This window comes from Rattus rattus, chromosome 18 (genome assembly GCF_011064425.1).
Source record: "Rattus rattus isolate New Zealand chromosome 18, Rrattus_CSIRO_v1, whole genome shotgun sequence".
NCBI classification, from domain to species: Eukaryota; Metazoa; Chordata; class Mammalia; order Rodentia; family Muridae; genus Rattus; species Rattus rattus.
This window is the reverse complement of record NC_046171.1, coordinates 277,666-302,134: the sequence shown is the minus strand read 5'-3', so window position 1 is coordinate 302,134 and position 24,469 is coordinate 277,666. Positions and strand designations below refer to the sequence as shown.

Genomic DNA, 24,469 nt, shown 5'->3' with positions numbered 1-24,469 from the left:
GAGGGAAGTCAGGCAGTTCCTCAAAGTAGGAACATGGAGGCAGGAGCCATGAAGAATGCTGCCTACTGACTGACATGTTGTACCTCCACAAGGTCTTGTCAGGACGGTAGTGCAGACTAACAGTTTCACACAGTGGTTCAGATCCCAGAGATCTCAGGGGGGAGCCAGAGAGGCAAATGCTGTCCGTTCTAGCCTGGGTCAGGGTCTCGTGGGTCACCTACAACATATTGAATGGGGGCAGTCAAGCCCAAGGGAATGGCTTCAGTCTTGTGTCTTTGAGAGTCAGTAGCAAGTTCTGGAAGAATATAAGGCAGACATATTGTTGCACTTGCATTTGTATAGCATGAATGAGCTGCTACATTGTGGTTCTGTGATTCTTTCCCTCACCTCCACAGTGACTAGGGTGATGGGTCTTTTTGCGGAGGCAGCTCACTGTTGGGGACTCAAACAGTTCTGCCTGAGCAGAGGAGAGCCTTCAGATGGGAGCTGCTATATGCCAAGTACTAGTAACTCAGGTCTCTTCATTTGACTCTCCTGCCAGCCCCCAAATCAGACTTCTCTCCTTGTTTTAGAGTTGGGGGCTCAAGGCGGCGGCGGGGGTGGGGGACTCGCCTCACAGACTCATCAAGAAAATAAACGTGTTGTCATCTTTGACCAAAGCCAACTGCACTTGTTCTGTGTCTCTAATTTCCCTTTTGATAGTGTGATGGTTTGTATATGCTTGGCCCAGGGAGTGGCACTATTAGAAGATTCAGCCCTGTTGTAGGTGTGGTCTTGTTGGAGTGGGTGTGGCCTTGTTGAAGTGGGTGTGTCACTGTGGGCGTGGGCTTTAAGACCCTCCTCCTAGCTGCTTGGAAGCCAGTCTTCTCCTAGCAGCCTTCAGATGAAGATTTAGAACTCTCAGTTCCTCACGCACTGTGCCTGCCTGGATGCTGCCATGCTCCCACCTTGATGATAATGGACTGAACCTCTGAACCTCTAAGCCAGCCCCAATTAAATGTTGTCCTTATGAGAGTTGCCTTGGTTATGGTGTCTGTTCACAGCAGTAAAACCCTAAGTAGGACAGTTTTTTTTTTCTCTTAAAACCTTTTTGGGGCTAGGGATAAGGTGTGGGGGGGTGCTAGAGAGTTCATGCCCGGCATGTGCAAGACTCTAAGTTCAACACACATGCACATATGCAATGCGCCTAATTTAATTGCATGCAAATTAAGTTCTTTAACCTGATGGTCTTTGATTTTTTTTTCTAAGCCAGCCTATCACATGAGTTGGTCTCTTCAGACACATGTGATTTATTTAAAGGAGGACTCTAAGTACAGTGTCAAGCACACCCAAACTGAAGCAAGGTTGAGATGAAAGTGAAGCTGTTCAAAAACTTCTATTTAACGAAAAAAATTTTTTTTAAATTAAAAAAAAAAAAAACTCAGGGCGCATGCAATTTAACACAATTACTAATTTAAAGTTACTTATTTAAAATTAGTAATTATGGTCCTATTTTAGGAGGCTAGTGCGAATGAATATGCTCTATTATTTCAGACACCTTGGTTTAGTGCCTCTCGAAACTGTGATTCCAAGGGTCCCATCTAAGACGCTCTGCTTCAATAGCTGGCTGTCAGAGCTAAAGAGAACATCTCGGAGGAATATGCAAATTGAAAATGTAAAAAGTGTGTTGCTGGCTGTACTTCCAAAACTCACAGTATTCTTTGCTCAGACCATCCATCAATTATGCAAAGGCTTTTGGTGAAGTTGGGCTGGTAAATTTCCATTTTCCCCGACATCACAGCCTTAGCATGCTAACCGGAAAGCACAATGTTGGTACAGTTTGGCACAAAACTCACCCAAATCCTTCATATGGGAGTCCCCTCCACCTTCTGATTAGGGAAATGATCCCACATCTCAAAATGAACAAGTGTGATAGTCATGTGTGCCCAGAAAGGGCACAGATTGTTTTTTTAAATAGCCAAAATTCTTTAGGCACTAGAAACTGTATTTTATCCACCTTCCTTTGTTAACATTCTAAATAGTGTATAAACATCAAGGAACGAATTAATCTGTTTGTGACCCAGGCTCGTGAAAGGAGCCACCAATTATACCACAGTGACAGGTCTTTTCCTATTTGTTTTGCCAGCTCCTTTCAGTCTCTGTCCCTTGTCCTTTCTTGGTTAATTTGTCCTCACCCTTGTGAAATAGGGGCCAAAAGTACCAACTCAGTATTAGGTCTAAGAGACAGCCCAACAGTAAAAAGGCCAAGCTCTCAGGAACTTTCAAACTCCAGTGGTACCTATCCTTTGGTAGAGTTTCCTTCTCGGGTCCTGGGCTGAGAAATCAGAGGATCTGTAAACCAAGCACACGGATCTAAAGACCAAGCGAGAGTCTGCTTGGGCTTGTGACCACAGTAACATCCAGCCTCGGGACTTCCAAGACTTCTGAGCTCACATCCCCTGGGATGCCTCCTGGGTACCTCTCTGCTCCCTCTGCCACACAGGAAACAGTACGAGGGATACAATAGAAGCCAAAGACAGAAAGACCAGTCGCAGTGGCAGTAAGGGCGGGGGGACAGGGTGAAACACTGGCGAAGTGTCTGCAAAGTTGGTGACATTTGTCCTTGGGAACGAGAGGTAGGGCCTGGAATAAGGATGGCAGCTGGAAGGTGAAGGGCAGTCCCAGCTCTCAGTGGTGGCAGTGATCAGGCTTGAAGGGGCCATTAATGGGCATGCCCAGATACTGGGCCTGCTTCTCAGTCAGTTTGGTCAACTTCACATTCGGCTTGCCCAGGTGGGCTTCAGCCACTGCCTCATCCAGCTTCTTAGGCAGCAAGTGAACCCTAATGGGGTATTTGTCTGGGTGGGTCCACAGCTCAATCTATGCCATCACTTGGCTCGAGAAGGAGTTGCTCATCCCAAAGCTGGGGTGGCCCAGGTTGACCAGATGGCCTTCAACCAGCAAGATGATGCAGTGCTCATTCTTTAGCCAGTGGTGGTCCAGCTGGGGCTGGATGTTCACTTTCTCCACAGCACCCTCATCGAGCCACTTCACATCAACCTCCACATCGAAGTGTCCAGTGTTACAAACAATGGCACCATCCTTCATCTGTTCAAAGTGTCGGCCAAGGATGATATCAGCACAGCCTGTGGTGGTGACAAAGATGTCGCTCTCCTTACGGTCCCCGTGCATGGTGTTTACCTCATAGCCCTTCATGGCAGCTTGCAGTGCATTGATGGGGTCAATCTCAATGATGATGACTCGGACCCTGAAATCCCTCAGGGCCTGGGTACAACCCTTGCCCATATCACCATAGCGGGCTACCACGGCCCCCTTGCCCACAATCATCGCATCTGTGGCCTGCTTGATGCTATCTATGAGGGACTCCTGGCAGCTGTAGAGGCTGTTAAACCTGCTCTTGGTGACAGAGTTGTTGACATGGATGGCAGGCACCTTCAGTATCCCATTGGCCATCGTCTTGTACACGTTGTGGACCCCATTCGAGATCTCCTCAGAGGTACCTCGGATGTCTGACAGAAGCTGTGGGTATTTGGTGTGGATGAGGTTAGTAAGGTCACCACCATCCTCCAGAATCATGTTGAGGGGTCCCTCCTTGAAGGGCAACGTCTGCTCAAGGCAGCACAGGTACTCCTCATCTGTCTCGCCCTTCCAGGCAAACACTGGAATACCAGCCTTGGCAATGGCAGCCGCTGGGTGGTCCTGAGTAAAGAAGATGTTGCGGCTGGACCACTGCACCTCCAGGGCCATGAGAGTCTCAATAAGGGCAGCAGTCTCCACAGTCATGTGCAGGCAGCCAGCAATGCGAGCATCCTTCAGTGGCTTGGAGACATCTCCCGCATGCGCATCAAACCTGGCATCTCATTCTCAGCTATGTCCAGGGCCTTCCGTCCCTAGGCAGGCAGTCCGATGTCTGCTTCTCTGTAAGGCAGTTTATCAGACGTGCTGGTGGTGCTTCCGCTAGGAGCGATGAACTCAGTGAAGGGGACCCGGGCGGTGTGGGACAGGCAGAGGGCACAGAGTTAACAGATTTTAGAAACAATGTCATATGATGTTAAACACAGTTCTGTACATGCACAGAAACACTTGAACGTGACACACACAAAGTCATTGTCAGAAAGCTCATTCCCTGCAGCTTCTGAAGCCACATCTTCCATTGGGCCTCAGCTCCTTCTCCTTGGGTTATAACTTTCAGGAGTCACTTCAGGGACGGTCTGAAACACACTCTCCGCCTTTGTATTTGAATGGTCAAACTATCAGGTGCCTTGCTCCTTCCGTAGCTTGGCTCCTTGGCTTGGTCACCATGGTCTCCACCGTTTCTCTTCTACTTCTTTATGCTTCCAGCTCAGCAGACAGCATGGAATAGCGATTCCCAAACCACTCAGGGAGCTGGAGTAGCTTGCTTATAAAGCCTGACGAAGGATAGCAGGACCTATCACAGCCGTTCCCTTTGGACCAATCACAAACCTTAGTGCTAACAGACTTGTGTTTGGACCAATCATCTTCTTGCTGTTTGGCATCAATCACAGTCGTGTTTGGTTTTGGCCAATAACAGCCTGGCCTGTAGAGTTGCAGCCATCCCTCTGCTAGACAGCGGTGGAGAGGGAGGGAGATTCTTTTTTTTTTTCTTTCTTTTTTCTTTTTGTAAGGTTGAAATGCTTGCAGACTTATGTAGGGTTGCAGTAGCAAAAAGATCGGCCTAAGTTGTTTCAGACAGCCCCGGAGGAGGTTACGCTGTCGTGGCAATCAGCTGTGATTATTGTGAAGTTGTGTTAAGGCCTCTGCAGGGTGTTCAAGATGGCTGGTGTTGGCTGGGAGACGATTCCTTATTTGCAAAAGGGAAAAAGGGAGAGGCTAATAGCTACTAACTGTGGCGTCAAATTGCCCATCTTCATTGTCTTTGCTTATTTACAGGAAAATGAACTTCAGAAAGAGTGTTTATGACATACTCTTAAGCAGTAAAAGTGATTTCCTTTTTCACCCTGCGATGTAGTTTCGCTACGTAGTCTTGGCTAGTCCAGGATCTTGCTAGGTAGGCCAAGCTGGTCTTGAACTCACAGAGATATACCTGGCTTTGCCTCCCAAGTGTTGGGATTAAAAGTGTGTGTCATCACGGCTACTAATCTTAATAGATTTTTTTTTTTAAGCAATGTTTTTAGCAATGGTTTGCACTTGCTCCGTGCCCCAGGGAAAGGCAGGTGCCCCTTATCTTTCTTTTTGTTTTTTTTTTTTTCGGAGCTGGGGACCGAACCCAGGGCCTTGCGCTTCCTAGGTAAGCGCTCTACCGCTGGGCTAAATCCCCAGCCCCTTATCTTTCTTAATACTTAATACCAGAGGAGCTAGGGTCGCTGATCTTTCTGCGTCCTGAGGTAGAGGGGTTTGAAGTTATAGAGGAGTGGAAGGTGCTGAGGATACAGACTGGTCATGTGGGCTGTCTAGAAGTCTGTGCGTGCGTGCGTGCGTGCGTGCGTGCGTGTGTTCGTGCGCGCTAATGGGCGTGCGCATGCGCAGGCAAGCATAAGCATGTCCTCAGTGGTGAGGGCCCCTATATCCCAGGGTCGCAGCAACAGCAACAGCTGGCACTGAGGCCTGAAAATAGAAACCTCCTCCTTTGCCCTTCTCTGCCACTGGTCTCTAAGACTAGGGTCCTAGGGTCTCTCGTGCTGCCGTGTCTTTTTGGCGTAATATAAGGTTAATAAGCAGAGGCGCTGCCTGTGTGAGGGGCTGGAGGTTGTGGTGGGAGTTGTCACGTGGTCTCTGCCTCGCCTCAGATATGGAGGAGGGAGCTTCTCTATGGCTCTTTCTTGAGGTGTGTGTCCACGAAGGGAACCAGGGTGTAAGCCTGTAGATTTATTTTATGTCTATGAGCTACTGTCACTGTCTTCAGACATACCAGAAGAGGGATCGGATCCCATGATGGGTGTGAGCCACCATGTGGTTGCTTGGAATTGAACTCAGGACCTCTGGAAGAGCAGTCGGTGCTCCTAACCGCTGAGCCATCTCTCCAGCCTGCCTGTAGATCTCCTGATTTGCTTGGTTGCCTAGCCTTGTTGATGGGCTTCAGACAAGTTCCTATTGGATAGGCCAGGATTCTGACCTAAGCACGGACTTGCTGGACCCAGGAGTACTGTGGTGGGACTTGTAATTGGGAGAGGCCCCCTAGGTTCCCAGTGTCTTCCTTCCCATCATGGCCTGTTCTCCCTGCTCATAACTTACCCTTTTCATGGCTTATTTCTTTTGTCATTCATATTGTTGAACTTTCACCTTAAATCTTTTCTGGAGACCATTTATTATGAGGAAGTAGGGTGCACCTATACTTAACGAGAAAATTGGTCAAGTCTTGGTAGGGTTGGACCCCTTCCCGGCCAGCTTCTATTATAGGGATCGTCTGAATAGTCCCACGTGTTTAAATCCTCCGTGGCTATTAGAGTGGATCACATCAGTTGAAGTCTAAGGGGACTCTAATTTTAAAAAGCAGCCCATGAGAGTGAAAGTCTATTCTGACCCTTAATTGTGCACAGGTAAACCAAGGTCATGCATGACTCTTGCCCACTCTGGTCTGCTCAGCCTCTCCTTGGGATCTGGTGTTTGAAAGCATCGCGTTTCCCTTCCGGTATCTTTCTAATTACCTAGTGAAGGTTTGGGGGGGGGGATGGTGGGTGCCACGGGGCTCATGACTAAAACAGAGAGTGGTTCTAATTTTAGTCTTAATGGCGCCAGTTGAGGCACAGAGAAGGGGAGGGGTGTTTGGCTGCCTCTGCACTGAAAGTCTTCCTGAAATGAAGCCGGGCTGACCACCGGGCTCTGCTGCCCTGTGGTGTGCACAGAGACCCAGCTTCTCTCCCGTTTATACAAACACACCAGAAACCTTGCTTTTAAAAAAAACGATAAAACTGGAGCTGCTTGATTGCAGTGAGGAAGGGTCCTCTCTGCTTCTCTGTGTCTCTGTGTCTCTGTCTCTCTCTGTTTGCCTTTCTCTGTCTGTTTCTGTCTCTCTCTGTCTGTTTCTGTGTCTCTCTGTCTCTGTCTCTCTCTGTTTGCCTTTCTCTGTCTGTCTGTTTCTGTCTCTCTTTGTCTCTGCCTGTCTGTCTGTCTGTTTCTGTCTCTCTCTGTCTCTGCCTCTCTGTCTGTCTCTGTCTCTGTCTCTCTCTCTTTCTCTCTCTGCCTCTCTGTCTGTCTCCGTCTGTTTCTCCCTCTCCCTCTCTCTCCAGCAGTAGTGCAGTCTCCAGGGTCTAAGAAGTCTGTTTCAGAGGTGCTGCTTCAAGGCAGGCTGCTGACTCACTTGCCTCTGGGTAGGAGTGGGGAGAGCTGGAGGACAGCACTAGCTGTCATCCACTGGGGACCAGGTCCTTCCCACAGTCAGACGTTGGAAGCTGCACGAGAGTCACCGATGGGCTGGCACAAGTGGTCCTGCACACATCCAGCGATTTTTTTTTTTCTCCCTTTAAGTTTTCCTGCTTGGCTGGGCCCCTGTTACTGACCCTGGTACTCTTTTCTTGTCTGTAGAGAAAACAAAAGCACAGCCACCTGCAGGCAGGAAGGCGATGCTGGTCCTTGTGCTCACTGTGGTCCTCTAGGACTGGGGCTGGAGGAATATGGGAAGGCACAAGGTGACCAGAACCTTCTCAGGATGCAGAAAACACAAACTTCCACACAACGTGGTTCTGTGGAAAGTTCAAGGAGGGAGGGAGGCTGGAGACATAAATTACGACACCAGCTGTGAGAGATTGTGCATGTGAGAACTGGAGGTTCTCTACCCTTTTCCCTGGAGGTCTCAGGGTGACTATGGTTTCAATTCGTGTTACTATCCATCCCTAGCTCCCCCCCAGACCCTCTGCCCCCCCCCACACACAGTGGGATTGCCTCTGCAGCACTCCATCCCAGGTAACAAGGACAGGATCCTGTCAAGTGAGGGCAGCATATGGCTGTTGCCTCTTTTTTTTCTTTTTTTGTTCTTTTTTTTTTTTTTCGGAGCTGGGGACCGAACCCAGGGCCTTGCGCTTCCTAGGTAAGCGCTCTACCACTGAGCTAAATCCCCAGCCCGGGCTGTTGCCTCTTAAACAGGGTGGTGAGGCAAGGTGAGAGTTCCTTAATTGTCCCACCCGGTAACAATCAGACTCAGGATTAACCAGGGTAAGTTCGATGAGGTAGGACGAGGACTCAATCTTGGTGATGGTGATGATGGTGGTGATTATGATGAGGATGGCGATTGTAGTTCTCGAACTGGGTATCCGATACAACACTGGCTTCCTGTCTTTTGATTTTCCCTATACTCCCTCTGGCTCCCAGAATCCTCTAAGAGCAGCCTGCTCAGCTCAGGCAGGTTTGTTTGTTTGTTTGTTTGTTTGTTTTGGAGAGAGCGAACAGCAGCTGTCCTGGAGACAGGAAAGAGTTAGTAGTAGAAACAGCTAGAGATGTCCTTCAGCAAGAGGGGCTTAGACTCTGCTTTTCCACTAGGGGAAGTGTCTCCTCCTGTTCCTCTGTTCCCAGCCTCATGCAGAAGGTGGTCAGGCTGGTCCTTAGCTCCAGGAAGTCTCAGCAAGGAAGTGGAGTCCAGCTAAAAGGTCAGCAGAGGCCACTCCAGGTCCTGCTCCTCACTTTGTCCCTCTGCTCTCTGCTCACCCGTAGCTCCGAGCAGGAGGGGGCTGCAGCTGTCGAGCTGGTGTGGGCTTGGGCTGTGTTCCACCAGGGAGGAGGGGGGAGGGGAGGTGGAGGGGGGGAGGGGAGGCCTGCTTGTCTCTTAGGATCTGACATTAATTACCATCGTGACTGCTTTCTGCGAGTAACTATTTTACCAGCGCTTTGAGAGCCATCGAATGGGGAGCTAAAGGGGGCCTCCACACCCACCCCTCCAGATGTCCCAGCCTTTGGAAACTGGTCTCCCAGCTCTCTGGTGGCAGGGACATGTGCAGCAATCTGGAGGGCCAAGTGCTCAGAGACTTCCTAGGGCTTGGTCTGACATCACAGTAAGCAGATGATAATTACAAGGTTCCTTCGCTCCCCACTCTCCACACCCCAACAAGACACCATGGAGTTATTTATAAATACAAGCCCCCGGGTGCACCTCTCCTGGGAAGGACCACGCTGACAGCGTACTGGTGGTGCTAATGGAAGGCAGGAAGCCTGAGTTCGGAGGGGATGAGGGACGTGCGGAGGGAGGGTAATGGGTCAAGCAGCTGCCACACAGCCAGGGGCGGGGCTGCCTGCCCTGGCTCTCAAAGATCTGCTGGGATATGGAACGGAGAGCCTGCCCAATTGTCTCTCGTGTCAAGGGTGGGGCTCGGGGATGAACCGCTCTTTCTCTTCCCAGGGTTGGCAGGAACTGGAAATAATTGAAAGTCGTTAGGGTCCAACATGCTGCCTTGAAAACACTATCATTACTCTCCTAATGACTAAGTGTGTCTTCCAGGAGAAGATGGAGGCAGCTGAGCCCTCCTCCCCCCAACCCCACGGCTCCTGGAGAGTAGAGTAGGAGGCTGGCAACCTGTAATCTGGAGCAGGGGGTGCTTCGGCTGAGCCTGATGGCAGCTCCAGCCTCCGGAGCCACTGTGCAGAGCCCAGGAGGCCGATGGCCTGAGCTGGTCCTGAAGACACTTCGGATCTTAGTTCAAGTCCCGCCTTAGACCTGGGTACTGCTGGTGGGTTCAAGGTTCATCCCCCAGGGGAATCCTTGTTTCGGGGACTCCCAGCGTGCTGCCTGAAGTACCCTCCTCCACATTTCTGTCCTCCTCTCTGCCCCAGCACAGGGCTTAAGGTGCAGTAATGTGCAACAAGGCTACCCATGTGCTCTCTAGATTCTCCAGGTAAAGAGTCATGGTTTGCTGCGGCTGGATTTAGCTTCTGGGTAGGGCCTGCGTGTGTGACAGCCCCCTGCTTGCCCACCCCTTTTCTTTTAAGAGATTGTCATTGAGTCACACAGGTTATATTTGAAGAAAACTAAGAGCACAGTCCTTTCTGACCCATCCATCCCTCGTGACTACTGTATGTGTCTGTATATAGTACTGTATATCCTACGTGTCTACTAATATGGGGGTCCAGAACTTTCCCTCTCAGAGTAGATTCCTGGACATCAGACCCACAGCACTATGGGCATTCCCAAGAGTCCCAACATGGTTACTATGATGAGGCTTCAGACCCACAGAGTCTTTCTGACTCTACCATAGAGGTCACGGTTATAACAGTGGAGGGCTGAGGGGAGTGTGATATATTGTTCTTAGCACCAAAGTGAGTCATTGGTGGGTTTGAGGCTCAGGGCCGGATGAGTTTTGTCATCTCAGCTAGAATGTCACCCTCAACCCACTTCTCTGCTCACCCATCTGTTCATATGACAACAAAGCAGCAACCCTGTCTCCCAGAGATGCTTCTCCAAAGTCTGGAGGTAAACGTGTGGATCTCCCCACCTGCAAAGGGCAAACCTTGATTCTCGAGTCCAAAGAGGCCTTCCCTGTGGTTCAGGTTGCTGTAGAAAGGCCTTAGGAAACTAGGAAGGATGACCCTGGGTGCCTGGATATTTACGTACTGGTGGAAATTCCCAGGACTCCTAGCTTGTATCAGTGCCGGGATTACAATAGAGTCTAATACTAATAGAGGACAATCAGATGAAAGAGTTTAGTTAATTGACACAAAATAGAGCGGGACACTTTCGGGGAAAGGAGCACAAAGATGATAACAATTTGACATATTTTCCAACAGCCACTACCACAGCCAGTTCTTCCATTGGCCTTGAATCATTTGTGGACAGGTGTGCAGGCTCAGAACTGGACACAAGTTCTGCAATCTGGGCTGTGTTGGCTATCAAAAGCTCCCAGGCAGAGAGAGGGGCACCCTGTGAAGGACTGCGGTCAACGGATAAGGCCCACACAATCGCGAAGGGCTGTGGGTCCAACTGACCGCCACGGAATATCAGCGCGCGCGCGAGACTGGGTGTCTACAGTCTCCCGCTAGCCGCGTGTGCCAAACACTTGCAGGCAATCATACTGGAGATGCAGGCCCCGCAGCCATCTCACAGCCAAGCATCCACTCCCTTCCCTCTAGCCTTCTGGAGACTCCGCCCCAGGCCTGGTCTAGGCCCCGCCCCATTCTGCTCACGCCCAGGCCCCGCCCCGTCCTGTCCCCGCCCCCGCCAGTTGACTAACCTTCCCAGAAGCCCCGCCTTCTCCCAGCCCCAGAGTGGGGCCCCGCCCAACCCTAACCGCCCTTCGACGCTAAACGGCTTCTAGCCGGAGAGCTTCCCGCGCTCTAATTGGCCGTGTTGGTCACCGTTCCGCAGTTCGATTGGCTCCCGGCGCCCGCTTTCTCAGGCCCTGCCCTTGGGCGGAGGCGGGGCCAGAGGCGGCGGGCTGCGCGGGAGTGGCTGGCTGTGCGGAGGGGGCGGGTCCTCGCCGCGCGCAGTGCTCGGGCCAGAGCTCGAGGCGCTGCTTACCGTCGCCTGAGCTAGGAGACGCCGCGGCCGCCGCTGGGTCGCCTCGGGCTTCGCGTCGCGCCGTGTCTGCCTCCTCTGCCCCACCCGATCGGCAGCACAGGCTCTACCTAGTCCGCGGCCTCCCTGTCCGCGGCGGGGCAGGTGAGTGAGTGGCGGCGGGTTGGGGGGGGGGGTCCAGCACGGAGGTAGCCCGCATGCCGCGTCCCAGGCCGGCCGAGACCCCGCCAAAGGCCGGAGGACCGGACAGTTCGCAGTCAGAAAACTTCATCCGAGCCGGGGTGTTGGGGGTCCTGGGGGAAGGGTTGAGGTTGGCGATCTCAGTACTAGGGCCGGGACCCTAGGCTGAGGCGAGGGTCCCAGGCTGAGGCGAGGGTCCCAGGCTGAGGTGAGGGTCCCAGGCTGAGGGCGGAGGTCCTGTGAGAGAAGATGGGGGTACCAAGCTGAGGGTGGCGGTCCCAGGCCGAAGGTGGGGGTTCCAGGCCGAGACCAAGGTCCTAGGCTGAGGGCGGGGATCCCAGGACTGAGTACACAGATCTGAGGGCTGAAGGCTGAGGTTCCAGGGCTTAGTGTAGAGTCCCAGGCTTAAGGCAGGGTGGGGTGTCCCAGGCCAAAGCGATGGTCGGACGACTGAAGGTGGGGATCCCAGAGGCAAGGGTACCAGGCTGAGCAAAGGGTAGAAGGAAGGTTCACAGGCTGAGATTGGGGTCCTAGGCTGAGTCAGGAATCACTTGCTGAGAGAGAGAGAGAGAGAGAGAGAGAGAGAGAGAGAGAGAGAGAGAGAGAGAGAGAGAGAGCGAGAGCAGGCTAGCTGGGCTGAGGAGGGTCGGGCTCCCCTGAATAGAGTGGTTCTTGGTGGCCCTTGGACTTGGAGCCTGGGCCAGAGCAGGGTCCTAGACAGAAGTTCCCAGCGAGGGGCACAGCCTTGCCTGTGGTTCCTGGATTCAGGCACGGCCTAGGGTCCTAGTGAAAGTCTGATGGCAACTGGCCCTTGCCCACGTCGGGCGTGGGGGTGGGGGGTGGGGAGCCACTCAGGAGAACCCAGGCCTCTTCACTCCCTCCCCAAATTCAGAAGTTGACAGTGGACACATTACTCTGCAGGCTTTCGGGTCAGCACACAATAGCTGTGATCTCACTGGGACTTGCAAGGCTTGGACGGATGTCTTGTGATTGAGATGAGCTGGGGAAAAAAAAAAAAAAAAAAAAGAAGCCTAGAGGATGGATGTGGGGCGAGGGCAGGGTGCGGCCTCTTCTCCTCTCCCCTCCACTGCAGGCTCCTGTTTCTTCTTTCCTCTCCGTTCTCCTCAGATTTTCCACACCATCCATTAGAGCCAGAACAGGTAGACCAGACAGGCACCAGTTCCTCTTTTTGACAGCTGTATTTTCTGTTTTGGGAAAGAGGTGTGCTCAGAACTGTTTCTTATTGTTTCCCTGAAGTGTTTTGTTTAGTGAAAGTGTGTAGTTGTCTGCTATCCTTTCTTATTCTGCACTATGTTGTTCACATAGGAAAATTTTAAGTTAACAGAAGGTGGGCCCCAGGATTGGCTATTTTCTTTTTCTTTCTTTCTTTTTTTTTTTTTTTTACTTTACAGCACCATGGACTTTTAAATCTCATTAGCTTTGTATGTGAACCAATGGCACTGTAGGTTGAGAAGGATTTTTAATGCCCCACCAAAAGGAATCCTAGGCGCCAGGGCCTTGGGTTTAGACCCTTCGAGACCAGACTACATAGCTAGCATACAAACTCTCCCTCTTAATCCATTTCTTTTGACACAGCCTTCCAGAAACTTAGTTTGCTATCTGAGGCAAACTTGTGACCCATTTCTCTTCTTTGGACTTGTGATTTTAGTTCTGGAAGAACTGGCAGCTTTGTCTCTACTGAGAACTGACTCCCAGTCCCCACAACAAGAAGAGTTCATTATCTAATATCTGATATGATCGTTTTGCTCCAGAGAGGAGTGCGTATACATCAGTGCTCTCCAGAGATGACTGGAGCATCAGAAAGGTTGGAGGAGCTCTGAATGGGGTCTTGAGACTTGAGGTCCCTCAGCAAGCTCCTTCTTCTAGCTCCAAGTTCAGCTGAGGCCTTCCCTTCTTTCCACTGCCTGTGTAGGTGCCATTATTAACACCATGCATGCTCAGTGCACATGCTTTGGAATTTATATAACTTCACACCACACACAGTTAGAGCTTAGTATTGTAAACCTCGGGAAGAGAAGTTTCCAGGTTGGTGAGATGGCTTGGCATGTAAAAGCACTTACTTTGTATGCCTGATGATCTGACTTTAGTCCCTGGAGCCCATGGTGGAAGGAGTTATTTGATTCCTGAAAGTTGTCCTCTGCCCACTGCAGGAGCACTGTGCCATGTATGTGTGTACATGTTATGTGCACTTGTGCAGACAGACTCAATAGTAAATTAAATTTGTTAGAAATAGGGTCTTTATAATGGAAAAGGTCAGACACTGTATCTGGAATTGAGAGCTGATGTTGCTCTAATAATGTTCTTTTGTAGGTAGAAGAATATTCACATAGATGAGTTTTCCAGCTTTTTATAAGAAAAAAAAAAGCATGCAACATACGACACAAGGCATGGTTATATCTTGTCATTTTTGAGTCAGGAATTGTTCTGTAGCTTAAGTTCCAAGCATGTCACTGTGAGACAGCATTGTCATCTATAATTTTTTCATGCTCAGTAATTTCACGATTGAGTTATAAAATAATCCTAAAAAAAAATGATAACATTTTTAAGTTTGTGATTTTGTGTTGAGCCACATTATGGCTGTTCTTGGCTTCGTATGGCCCCTGGGACATAGGTTAGACAGACATGCCTGGAACGTGAGATCTTCTTCCTATCTTAGCCTTCCAAATGATGAGACTGTAGGCATGTACCACCGTACCAGGCCTTGTTAGCTGCTTTAAGGAGGCTGTCCTTTCCGCCTTGTTGGATAACAGAGAACATACTACATGTGTGAATTGCAAAAGTTCCCTCAGGTCCTTGGAGCGGTTCAGACAATAGAGGTTGGATTTTGTATCAGTTTCTGTGAGTTCTGAACTTAGACCAATGTATCGGGGCAATGTCATTTCTATGTGCACAGAAATCTCAGAGATGTCTGAAGGAAATTGGTAGATGTATATTGTGTATACCCTTGGTGAAGGAGACAGGTGCCTTGGAATATAATAAAAACACCTGCTCACACATTGAAATTGCCTCACCTTAAGTATTTGCTAAAATGCTGTTTGTTTTGGAGCAGCTCTTAATCTCTATAGGACAAGGCGTGGACCCGCTGTCCATGGTACTGAACCAGTGTTTCTCTCTCTCTCTCTCTCTCTCTCTCTCTCACACACACACACACACACACACACACACACACACACACACGAGATCCCTGTTTTCTTTCAAACTTTCTGTTCGGTGAGAATGGGTTTTGGAATTACATTTAAAATAATTTCAGAATTCACGTTAATAAAGAAAAATTGGACAGGATAGCTTTGCTTGACTTGAATGAGAGGTGCCATTTAAGCAAATCATATCTCTCATTTTAAAAAGATAGTTTTGTTTTTTTTGTTTTTTCTCTCTCCAGGTGAGGAGTTTCTGGCTAGGGACGCCAAGTAATGAGCATTGAAATGGAACAAGTGTCTGTCGTCTTAATAACTAGCATCAAACAAAAAAGGGGCCTTGATTGCAATATGTACAGGTATCTGTTCACAGGGCAGTGTGTCCCTAAACAGTGCCACTTGTAACACCCTCACACCTCTCTCTCAGCCTTCCCTGGAGAGAGACGGAGACTGTGAGTCTTGGTGATTGTCGAGCATTTTATTTCGTGGTGAGCAACATCTTCCATTGTGTATATAACTTTGAGGGATGTAAACCATCTCAGATAAAGTCTTTATTTCTCTTGTGGATGATTTCATTGGCTACTTTAGGATTGTTCCATAGGCTAGCAGTAAGAAATGATAGGTATCACTTGTATACACTTTTTCACATGGTGGTAGGTGGCCTGTGTTATGGTGTTTGGCAGGGCAATTGGGTACCAGATAGAGGAAGGTTGCTTATCATCGGCACCAAGCTGAGCGGATGGTTTTGAGTTTGGGAATAATTACCTGAACTGTCTGTCTGGTACTAGGTTTCTTATGGTGTTTCTTTTGTGGAGGAAACCTGAGGGAAGCCTCCCTTTTTTTCAATCTGGCTTTCAGGCAGGAGTACTCTGAGAAACTTAAAACAAGGGCTCGTATTCTTGCTAAATCTTGTGTTGTGACCTTGGAGTCCGTTGTGGGAGTGAAGCCGTTCTTGTCCTAGAAGGGAATTTGCATCGAGGAAGAACAGGTAAACAGGTGGCTGTAAGTGGCCACGCCGTGAGGCTGTTGGGATGAGCAGCCTGCTGGGTGTGCTGAGGGCGCTTGGAGAATCTGAAAGCTTTGGAGAGGAAAGCAGCCTTTGGGCTAAGCCTTAAGGATGAGTTGTAAATGTCTTGGCACAGGTGGAATAAGTTGATTCGAGAAAGACGAGGAGGTTAGAATGATTGGAAAACAGCGTCCATATGGAAGTGGGGGGGTTTGTGCATGGGTATTCCCAAGGAGCCAGGATTCTCTCTCTCTCTCTCTCTCTCTCTCTCTCTCTCTCTCTCTCTCTCTCTCTCTCTCTCTGTGTGTGTGTGTGTGTGTGTGTGTGTGTTGAGTTGGGGAGGGGCTGCGTAGTAAGGAGAATGATGGTTTCCCAACACCACGTCCTCATCCCCAAAGCTTGTGCTGTGTTATGTCGGCTTGGCAGGGGAATTGAATTGGGTAGGGGATAGAAAAAGGTTGGTCGTCAGTTGGTTTTATAATAGGGAGGTGATCCTGGGTTGTCACAAGCATCCTTAAAGGTGGAAGAGGAAAACACAAGAGTCAGTGTTAGAGTGATGTGAGGTGAGGGCTTTAGATGCCATCACTAGCTTCGAAGACAAAATAGGATATGCCAAGGAAAGTAGCAGCCCCTGCAAAAGGAAAGAAAAGGCTCTCAGAAAGGAGTCCGTCCAGTCCTTGATTTTAGTCCAGTGGGATACGACTCTTGTCTGCTGACCTCCAGAACTGTAGGTTAGCAAAGGGTGGTGTGTTAAGCTAACATGCTTGTGGAGATCGGCGGTGCAGCATCGGGAAACTCATGCAGCCTGGGACTGTGTTTTATGCATGCTTAGCTACCAAGTTTTAGGAGGAAGTCACACAGTGAGATTGACCTTAGAGAACCGAGGTCATTCCTGCTGTTTGGGAGTTTGCCCCAAGTAAAAGTGATTTTGATGCCCACTTTTATTCCCAGGCAAGATGGGGGTGGGGGGATATTTGAGGCCGTGTGGTCTGACCTGAATTCCACTCTGTCTCCTTGCAGCTGGTTCAGCCGCTGCTTTTGCAACCCGCCATGCTCCACTGGCTTCCCTTTGCTCTGTGCTGGGCCTGGGAGATGGTAGTCTAGGTGCACACCGCTAAGACCATGGGCCACAGCCCCGGTTGTTGTCAATTACTTCCCTGAAGCTTGATTCCCAGCCTCAGGCCTCCTTTAATCTTTAGATAATAGCGCTGCCAATCAGGTAGGTCTGAAATATCTCAGTTTTAATTTGCATTTCCCTGATACTAGTGAGTTTGATGATTTTTACCAACCCATCTCCCCTTTTTTTCCCTACTAGGATTTTCCCCCCTATAGATTGTAAGCTGATGTCATTCATCTGTTTATTGTCTGGTTTGCGTCCTTATACCTTTTGGATTTCTTTATATATATATATATTTTTGTGGTGGTTTTTTTTTTTTTTTGGAGCTGGGACTGAACCCAGGGCCTTGCGCTTCCTAGGCAAGCGCTCTACCACTGAGCTAAATCCCCAACCCCTTCTTTATATATTTTTGATTCTACTTTTGTTTCACTACTATTCTTTAAAAAAAAATGTTGCTTTGACGAGTAGATGTTTAATTCTAACGTAGTCAAAATCATCCACCTTTTCTTTATGATTCGTGGCTGTTGGGCCTTATTCAAGCAATCTGTGTAAGTTGAAAGTTATAAGACAGACTTTTCTTTTTAAGAAGTTGAAATATTTGACTTATATTTTACTTGGAATTCATTTTTATACACATTGTGAGATAGAGGTCTGCTTGCTTTTAGAATTTTTTTAAAAAATGCCTAACTAATTGTACAGTTAAGCATCCTTTCCCAGTGATCTGCAATGTTACTTTTGAAACAGACTGAATTTTACACATGGTGTGGATGAATTTTCTGTTTTGTTTGTTTTTGGTTTTTTTATAAACACAGATTCTCTCTGTAGTCTTAGCTGTCCTGGAACTTTCTCTGTAGACAAGGCTATCCTTGAACTCAGAATTCCACCTGCGTGTTGTCCCACAAGGCCTAGTCTTTTTTGGTGTATGTGTGCGGTATTTTTATATATAATGATAATTTAATTTCTTTGTTTATAGTCCTCAAGTATTTTACTTACTTTTGATGGAATACTAGGCAAAGCTCCTAGAAACTGGAGAAGATTAACTTTGTATTGCTTCTCACTTTAGGAATAATCCTGTTAGAAGTTTAATAGCGAACTTTGCTTTTATATTTTAGTCGGTTCCTTTTATTAGTTTATGGATTGTGTCATCTACTAATATCTTGGTGAAAGCGTTTTTAAACAGTCAGTTGGGCATGATGACAGATGCCTGAGTGAACCCTAGCACTCGGGAGACTGAGACAGGAGGATTTTAAGCTCAGGGCCAGCCTGGACTACATAGTGAGACCCTGTGTTAGAGAAACTAAAAATATATTTTGATTTTTATTAAAATTTCAAATATACTTACTTAGAACATTTTTTAATGTTTTTTCTTCCTCCACTAAAATAAAATTAGTTTAAATCTGTAAATTTTAAGCTATCATTATTTCTTGGGGTCATACTTCTTTTCGTGATGAGGTACCACGTTAAGCCCTATTATTGGAATTAGACTCTTATTTTATTTAGGATTGTCATACATATTCATAAGGGACACTGGTCAGTGACAAGCTTCTCCTGTATTGCTGTTTTCAGAGTTGGTGTCAAGGTGTTGCTTCACCCACTCTGGAACAGTTCTTAGAAGGGAACATACCTTGCCGTCTGGAAGTTGACAAAATTACTTGGTTTTTGTTTGTTTGTTTGTTGTTGTTTTTTTGTTTTTGTTTTTTTTTTCTGAAGCCTTGCTATGTAGTCTAGATTGGGCTTAGAATTCAAAATCTCCCTGCCTAAGCTTCCTGGATGCTGGGTAGGAATGCAGCTGCACATCTGTCAGAACTGCCGAGATTCTCAGCGCCTGCTCCTCTTAGAACCTTAAGGCTTTTGGATAGACAGTCAGCTAAAAGCGCTTGCTAGTAGACCTGCTCACATCGGAGTGGGGCCAGGGAACGGAATCTCTTCTCATGCCTCACAAGCGTCGGAAACCTGAACCTTAGCAAGTATTGGTCATCGTCACCCCACTGAAAGACTAATGGATGTTGGTGTGGTAGAGGGCATCCAGCCCTTCACGTGCTACCCACTAGGTTTTGCCCATAGACTTTAAGGTTCATGGTTGTGGAGATTTAATCCTATGAATCAGTGGTTCCCGGGGTTTGGGCCGCTGGTACTTATATCATAGTGTTAGCGCTTGTCCCATGTCTTCCAGCAGAAAGTCAGAGATCCCAGTCTCTTAGTGCACTTGTGGGCACACCACCACAGCACCTCTTAGTACCACTATCTTGGGGACTAAACCTTCATATTTGGACCTTTAGGGAACCCGATTCTTACTCTTTCTAAAACTTGTCCTGGGCATACTGCTGTTCTATAGAGAAAAGTATCTTTTTCTCTCTTTCCAGATATCTAACTCTTAGCCTTCCTTCAAGGCAGGTGCACCCTCTGTACTCTGGTGACAATTCTCTGAGCTCACCCTGACCCTTAGCGAGCTCTCATTTTCCTGTTCTTATAGTATTGTCCTGCCTTTGCTGTGCACAGAGCAGATTGGTCAGTGAGCTTCAGATCCAAGCACACATTTCCTTCAGTTGCCTGGGCTCTCTGTGAGAAGCTGGATATAGTTAAGGTGGTCCCGTCACGATATTCCTCCTCAAAAGAAAAAGAAATTCTCTTTGGGTGGATGTAGGTGGAACCTGTGACTTTCTTCTAGACCACAGCATATGGCCATGGTGACAGAATGCTACTCCCATGTTGTATTATGCCAAATCCCATCTTGTTGGAGATTTGATGTATAGACTCCTTTTTCAACTTGTTGGAAATAGGGAGGAAGACTAGAGATGTGAGAGAACCTCCTGGAGCTGAGGGTGGACTCAGAACAAATAGTCAAAAGTCCTTACAGTGCAGGGAAACAGCTCCCCTCCTGCAAAACACATACCAGTTATATCTTCAGATGAGAGAGCACAGCGGGACCAGCACCTTGACTGTGGTCTTGGGAGACCCTGAGCAAGAGGGTCAGCTAAGCCTGCTAGGGTTCCTGACTCTCAGAGAGTGCGATAAGGGCGTATGTTTGAGCTTATAACTCTGTCGTCATAGCCTATACAGCCATAGAAAACTAATGTCCCCTAACCTCCTAGATAGACTCAGTGGAAATATGTTTGGATTGCTGAAGAGTCAGTCTATTTGAGGTAGTTTATATTTAATTTAAAAAGCATTTTTTCCTACTTATAAAGTAATATGCTTTGTTTAGAAAAATCAAAGCAAGTAGTAAGATATACCTTTCACCTATCGTGTGTGTGTGTGTGTGTGTGTGTGTGTGTGTATGTGTGTGTATGTGTGTGTTGTGATGTATAATGTATGATATGCCAGGCATATCTTAAAATTGTGATTCATTCCATAACATATTTCATAAATACTTTTCCCCCCTTTAGGCCTGGGATAGTAGCTTAGTGGGAGAGAGTATGCCTAGCCTTCACGACATTGTGTGTTTATGTTCCCATACCAAACAAACTGTGAAAACTCCCGCCCAGTCACGAGTAGTTGGGTGGATGGCAGCATGCTATTCCAGTGGATGTCCCAGTTCATCAAGCTACTTCCTTGTCACTGGGTATTTACTCTATGTAGCATTGAAGCTTTGGTAAATAGTCTATACTAAACGATCATGGATTGGTGAATACTTCTGCAGGGTAACTTTCAGAAGGCAGAACTACACGTCAAAGCTTGTAAATGCTTTTTAAGCCTTTCCATGCCTTCCTATCTAGCTTACAGCATTAAAAAAAAATATACAATTTAAAAGTCTGTTTCTATAACTCACCAGGTTGGGGTAGGACAGAAGTATTGATTTTTTGAGCATTTAAGTTCCTGTTTTCTTAACCCTGTTTGCAAAGTGCTTTTAAATTATTCATTAAAGTACAATATAGTTTCTATTTATAAATGTGTTTATATGAGGTGCTCCCTTAATATTTGGGAAAAAGCATACCAAATTTTCATCACTTCCTGTCCTTGTAAATCTTTTTATATTCCCATGTGTCAGTTGGTTTGAGGCATTTGAGCAGAGACATACAAGGTGTTGTGGCTTATGTTACTCGGACAAAATGGCTGTTCTGACCTAGCCTTGGTCTTCTCACCATTTATTAACTAGTTGACCTCATGAAGAGGGAGGTCAGCAGAACGTTAATTACTAAAAATATTTTCATTATCTTAAAGTATGTTTATTTATAAAAATGTTTAAAATGAAGAGCAGCATTAGAAGCAGAATAAAAAATCCGAATAATCTTGCCACAAAAGACACGTAAGTGTTCCGCCAGCTTGTCCTTCGGATGTGTGGTTAGACTCGGGTGACTGGAATGTTCTTTATGAGCTCTGTGCATCCAAGCTGTGAGTGAAGCTCGAGTCTGGTTTTCTTGCTCATAGCTGTTCCCTTTCTAATCTGAGATGGACACCTAATTAATTTGTAGTTTTTCTTTTTTTCTAGTAGATGTGCTTAAAATGATATATTTCCTAATAGATACTTCCATTGTATCTTACAGAGTTTGATTTGTTTTCCTTACAGATGATCCAGAAAACTATTGAGATATCCCCGACATGTGTTTATTTTCTTATTTGGTTCTCTGGCGTAGTTACATTGCTCAGAGGTTTTACTTCCTGGGAGTTTAATCCTTTGAAATCTGCGGCTATGCTTTTTGAAAGGCATTCCCATGCATTTGAACAGATTAACTACAAAGCGCCGTACATTCTCCTTGGCTAAGTCGTAAACAGATTCATCATAGCTGTTTTCTTATTAGTTTACGTCCGCTTGTTGTATCTGTTACCAACACGATGTCATTATCATTATGAATTGCGCTATTTCTCCACGTAGCTCTGTCCGTTGTTCCTCATATATATTTGAGGGCCGTATTATTAGGAACATGCAAATTTACAATCGTTCTTGTCCGTTCATTTTTGAGATAGTGTGTTATGGAGTCCAGGCTGGCCTTAAGTCATTCTGATCTGTCTGCCCCATCTCCCAAGGGCTGAGAGTGTCAGCACACTTAGCGTCGTCTTCTTCATGAGCTGAGTGTTTTTAATATCTTCCCCATCTCCAGTCCTCTGTTTTTGCCTTCATGGTGGATCTTCATTATGTTCCTCTAGCCAGATCTGATTGTTTTAGTCTCGTATCTACAAATATCATTATTTTAATGCTCTGATACTTTAAATATATCTTTTGGAAGCAAATTACTTGTTAGATTTTTTTCCCACCTAATTTGACATATTTTTATCTTTTTCTTGAAACATTCGGTTTATTTACATTAAGTGTAATTACTGATATATTTGAATTTAAATTCACAGTCCTGTGTGTTTTATCCTGCCTTACATTTTTTCTCTCATTTAGAATTGATTTTGTGATTTTGGGGAAAAAAAAAAAGTAGCTTTGTTACCCACTCCCATACTTTGGAAGTTATGTTCTATTTTTCTTTCTTTTTGTAGTTGTCATGATTAGATAGTAAATTATAGACCATCCAGATAATGTAATACAACTGTCTTAGGGTTTTACTGCTAGGAACCGACACTATGACCAAGGCAACTCTTATAAGGACAACATATATTTGGGGCTGGCTTATAGGTTCAGAGATTCAGTCCATTATCATCAAGGCGGGAGAATGGCAGCATCCACGCAGGCACGGTGCAGGAGGAGCTGAGAGTTCTACATCTTCATCTGAAGGCTGCTAGGGGAAGACTGGCTTCCAGGCAGCTAGGATCAGGGTCTTAAAGCTCGAGCCCACAGTGACACACTTATTCCAACAAGGCCACGCCCACCACAAGGCCACACCTACTCCATCAGGGCCATATTTCTGACTTTCCATCTGGGATTATTCCACCTGTGCTGAGATGGACATCTTAGTTCAGATCAACTAGTGTTAGATACTTTGTTTTTCCCCTAAAAGTATTTTAACTTCACTGTTTTCAATTCAACAAAACGTTTCAGATAGGACAGAATTCATCCTTTTAAAGGTCACAGTTCTGTAATTTTGGTGTGTTTACTGTGCATCCAACTACCTGATTCTCGGGCCCTTTTCATCTTCTTTAAGGAAATTCAGTGTAGGGGCGCACACCTTTAGTATCTCAGAGCCCTGGAGGCAGAAGCAGGGGGATCTCTTGAGTTTGAGGCCAGCCTGGTCTATAGACAGGACAGCCAGGGCCACATGAAGAAACTGTCTCAAATGGCAGCAGCAACAACAACAGCCCCCCACCTCCCAGAAAAAAAAAAAAGAAACAAAAAAGAAAAATGGGGGTTGGGGATTTAGCTCAGTGGTAGAGCGCTTGCCTAGCAAGCGCAAGGCCCTGGGTTCGGTCCTCAGCTCTGGAGGGGGAAAAAAAAAAAAGAAAGAAAAAGGGACAGAAGCAAGCAAACTGTCTGGTGCTATGTATGTCAGTATGTATGCTAATTGTAACTCCTTGTTCTTTTTCCCTCCTGTCATTGGCAACCTTGTCTTTATTTTGTATCTCTAAGGTTGTGACTAGTATAGACATTTCTTCTGAACGAAATCCGTCACACGTGGCCTCCTGTGCCTGCTTTATTTTGTTTAGTAATAGTAATTTCAAGTCTCTTCTACATTGTAGTGTGCCATAGTGGTTTTTTTTTTTTCCTTTTTTCATGGTTGATTCTGTCTTGTATAGTTAAGGTGTTTTAGGTGGACATTTGGATTTTTTTTTTTTTTTTTTTTTTTTTTTTTTTGGAGTCAGATCTAACCCAGGGCCCTATGGTTGCCTAGGCAAGTGCTCACCACTGAGCCTAAACCCCAACCCCTTTTTTTTTTTTTTTAGTTTTGGGTTCACACCTAGGAGTAGAGTTGCTGGGTTAGTTCTTTGTTTAGAGGCTAGAGTGTTTTTAAAAAAATGTCACACCGTTTTACATTGCCACCAGTAGCATATGGGGCTACAATCTCTACATATCCATTTCAATTTTTTTTATTTTCTAGTTTTTTTTTTCTTTAATCATAGCCGGCTAGCAGGTAGGAAGTGGTTTCTCACTTATGGCATTAATTAGCATTTTCTTAATGACTAACGGTGGTGAACACCCGTCCTTGGACTTAGCAACCGTTAGTACATTTTCTCTGGAGAACTGGCTGTCCAATGCTTTCCCCATTTTAAAATTTGAATATTTGTCTTCTTGCTGCTGGTCCCTTAACAGATGCATGTGCTACAAATATCTTTCTTTTTATTATTTACCATATTTAAATCTTAAATATATTTACGCCATTGCCCCCTTCACCTTTCTCCCTCCATCCCTCCCCATATTCCTTCTTGTTTGGCTCTCACATTAGTATCTTCTTTTTCTTTGATTATTGTAACATATATGTATGTGTGTATGCATACATGTGTACAAATATATAAATGCCTATTTCTTTGCATTTATATGATTTCTCTAACCTTTTGTATTAGATAACCAAGGCTTGGGGAGAGGCTAACTCTCCCTTTCTGAGCAGTCATCAATGCCTGTGGTTCTTTATCCTGGTGTGGGCCTCCTTGCGGTTTCCCCTTCTGCATTAACATATCTCTGATGTTGGCATCGTTTAGGTTTGTCACTTCTAGGAGACCTGGTGTCACAGCAGTCTTCCTGGTCCTCTGGCTCCTACAATCTTTTCACCCCACTATTCTCA

General features: G+C 46.7%; 1 protein-coding gene and 1 pseudogene across 9 annotated transcripts in view; one reads left to right on the top strand and one right to left on the bottom strand.

Annotated features, from left to right (window-relative positions):
- Nucleotides 1–2,667: 2,667 nt before the first annotated feature.
- Nucleotides 2,668–3,932, bottom strand: LOC116887531 (annotated as a pseudogene).
- A 7,452-nt stretch (nucleotides 3,933–11,384) lies between these two features.
- Pcbp3 (poly(rC) binding protein 3) overlaps nucleotides 11,385–24,469 on the top strand; it is a 199,232-nt gene continuing 186,147 nt past the window's right edge. For all 9 annotated transcript variants that reach the window (XM_032888395.1, XM_032888393.1, XM_032888394.1 and 6 more), the window contains exon 1: nucleotides 11,385–11,560. The gene's annotated coding sequence lies outside the window, so the exon portion shown is untranslated. The remainder of the gene's footprint in view (nucleotides 11,561–24,469) is intronic.